The 3,116-nt window shown below is 43.3% G+C and overlaps 1 protein-coding gene across 1 annotated transcript in view; it reads right to left on the bottom strand.

The window, feature by feature from the left end:
• The window catches only part of LOC101980002, a 137,508-nt gene that overhangs the window by 781 nt on the left and 133,611 nt on the right, over window positions 1–3,116 (bottom strand).

Genomic DNA, 3,116 nt, shown 5'->3' with positions numbered 1-3,116 from the left:
ATACATAATAAATAAATATTTAAAAAAAAAGAAATTTCTCACGTTAATTTTCTGGAAAGCCGTCACAGTGTGCTTGTCCCAGATACATTCCAGTGCTCACAAACTACAAAGTATTCAATTTTCAAATATTGAAGCTTTTCTAGAGATACATTTGTTGTTATAAATTGTGTCTTCCAAAGGTATTTTGAAGGCTAGGCAGTGGTGGCTCACCCCTTCAATCCCAGCACTTGGGAGGCAGGAGCAGGCAGATCTTTGAGTTAGAGGCCAGCCCAGTCTACAGAGTCAGTTCCAGTACAGCCAGGGCTACACAGAAAAACCCTGTCTCAATTTTTTTTTTCTTTCTGAGAGAGGGTCTTTAGGTAACCCTATGGAGGAAGCTTCCTGGTCAGTATCAACTTGATTTCTCCACATCCTCTGACCAAAGCTTGTCGAAAGAAATACTTTAAAATTTTTCTCTTACCCCCACTTCCTCCTCTACCACCTTCTACTCTCCTCCCATAACCAACCCTCTCTTGTATGATAGACTTATGCAAGGAGGTTTATTTATTTAGAGACAGGACCTTGTTTTCAGCTGAGGCTTGGCTGGAAAGACTTGAGACCCTCCTGCCTCCACCTTCTGAGCTGTGTGCCTGGCTTACAGGCATGTGCTACTTACTAGCCTCCCCCCCTCTCCGTGTGTGTGTGTGTGTGTGTGTGTTGGGGGGCTCATGTGGAGGTCAGAGGACAGCTTACAGGAATCTTCTTTCACCGTGGGTTCTGGCACAAGCTCCAGCCACAGAGCACTCCACTCTTACCTTCTAGACTGCATTTATTTAACCTGTGTTTACACTTGTGTAGACAATATTCAGTTTCAAAGACAAGGCAGCACCTGCTTGGTGAGATCATGAGCTAGTTGTATTTGTTACATAGCAAGAGGATAATGAAATTGAAGCTTGCAGGTGTGGCCCTGAACGATTTTCTACACCAGGTGCTTTTCTGAAGCTCTGCTCAAGGTTTCTTTTCAGCCACACAAACCCAGGTAAGGGCTGTAGGGTTGCTTGTTTGACATCTATTTATTATGCCTTGAAATTTCTTCTTTAGGTCATCCTTGATTGAAATTTGCATAGAAATTTTTATTTCTCAGAGGTGCTACTTATGGCTATCTTAAATGGGGGGGTAATAGTAAAATACGGGTAAAATGAAAATAGAGAAGGGGTGTGGACCAGGGAAGCCAGGTGCTGGTGGAGGATGGAACCAAAATGAAGGCTGTACAAAGAAGCTGTTTGGGAACCTATGATCTTGCAACCTGTCTTAGTAATTTTTCTACTGTTGACTAAACACCATGACTGAGGAAAGCTTAGCGTTTGATTTTGTAAAACTTTAAGACAATTCTGAACCCTCTCAGCCTCCGTGCCTTAGTGCTTCCCCTCCTCCCCTGGGAACCAAGGACCTAACAGCTACACATGCACGTATGTTCTCCAGAAATTGGGGCAAGATAACCTTTAAGATGTTGACTTAGTTCCTGAACAATTACCCATACATGTATGTTTTAATTCAGTCCCTGGGAAATGGGGTCAAAATGACCTCCTACCTCATCTGATCTGGCAACAGCTCTCCAGCCAATTATTGGTAATAGCCCTTTCGAATAAGCCAATCATAATGGTCAGTGAACAACCCCCCCCCCTTGCTTCTCCTTTAAAAGTAGTCTGTACCAGCTATTCGAGGTCTCTCGGCTTCCCGAATGCTGGGGGACCCTGTCATGACAGAATTAATAAAATCCTCATGCTTTTGCATCGGCTGTGGTGTGAGATGGTCTCTGGGGGCGACTCCTCCTCGGTGTTTGGATGCTAGGGTCCAACAATTTGACTTCTGGTTTCAGAGGGTTAGAGATCATGGTGGCAGACTGCAGGAACAGCTAAGAGCGCAAGCCTTGATCCACAACCACAAGGGACACACATGAGGGAGAGAGAGAGAGAGAGAGAGAGAGAGAGAGAGAGAGAGAGAGAGAGAGGTGCAGTGGGGATGAAGTTATTCTGGAATGAGGGGAATAAGTGATTTGAAACCTCAAAGCCCACCCCACACCTCCTCCCACAAGGCCAAGGCCATGTCACCACACCACCTAATCCTTCTCAGTTTTACCAACTGGGGACCAAGTATTCAAACATGAACTTGGTTGTCTAGAGCTGGAATTTAAAGAGCCTGGATATCACTGCCTTCTTAGGAAAATATCATCCAAATGATGGCAAGAGACACTTTATTTTAAAAATGAGCAAAAAAGAGGCGTGTCAGAAACATCACCTGACTTCAAGTTACAGTGCAGAGCCATGGTAAGAAACAAAAGAAAAAAAACCAGCATGATAATGGCACAGAAACAGACATGTAGACTAGTGGAATAGAAACCAGATGTTAGCCCACAGCAATACAGCTGTGTGAGTCTCAACAAAAGCACCCAAAACACACACTTTGTAAAGAGGCAGCAAGCTGCTGGGAAAAGCGAAGACATAAAGACTAAGATGACATCTCTATGGTCCACACTATGCAAAAAGCATCTTAACGCGGAACAGATGTTAGTGTAGGATCAGAACAGTGGGAAGGCTTCAGTGTAGAGGGATAGGCAATCTGTTCTGTATAGGATTTGAGGAGCTCAGCGCATTGCAAGAATTATCAAACCGGATTGTGTAAAATTTAAAAGCCCCCACACACAGTGAGGGAAAGCGATTGTACAGAATGGGAGAAATACTTCCCAGATATTCAACAGAGGATTGAGACACAGTCCATATAAATATCTCAAAATCTTAATGCCCCCAAAACCAAACATTCCAATAAACACATGCACAAAACAAGCAGAAACCTTTCAGGTGAGGGTGTAGAAACCGCCAGCAAATACAGGAAGAAATTCCTCTCTTCTCAGCCACCAGGAAAACACAAATCAGAGCTACATGGAGAGTCCATCTCTCTCCATTCAGAAAGGCTAGCATTAATAAAACAAGTAACAAGCAACTATAAAAGTATTTGCTGGTGAGGAAGTAGGAAAAATATCCCTTCTACATACCGGGGGAATGCAAAGTACTTTGTTTGCTATGCAAATTAGTATGGCATACCCCTGTATATTTTATTATATTATATAGCATACAATC

This window comes from Microtus ochrogaster, unplaced genomic scaffold (genome assembly GCF_000317375.1).
Source record: "Microtus ochrogaster isolate Prairie Vole_2 unplaced genomic scaffold, MicOch1.0 UNK6, whole genome shotgun sequence".
Classification (NCBI taxonomy): domain Eukaryota; kingdom Metazoa; phylum Chordata; class Mammalia; order Rodentia; family Cricetidae; genus Microtus; species Microtus ochrogaster.
This window is presented reverse-complemented; position numbering and strand designations above follow the sequence as displayed.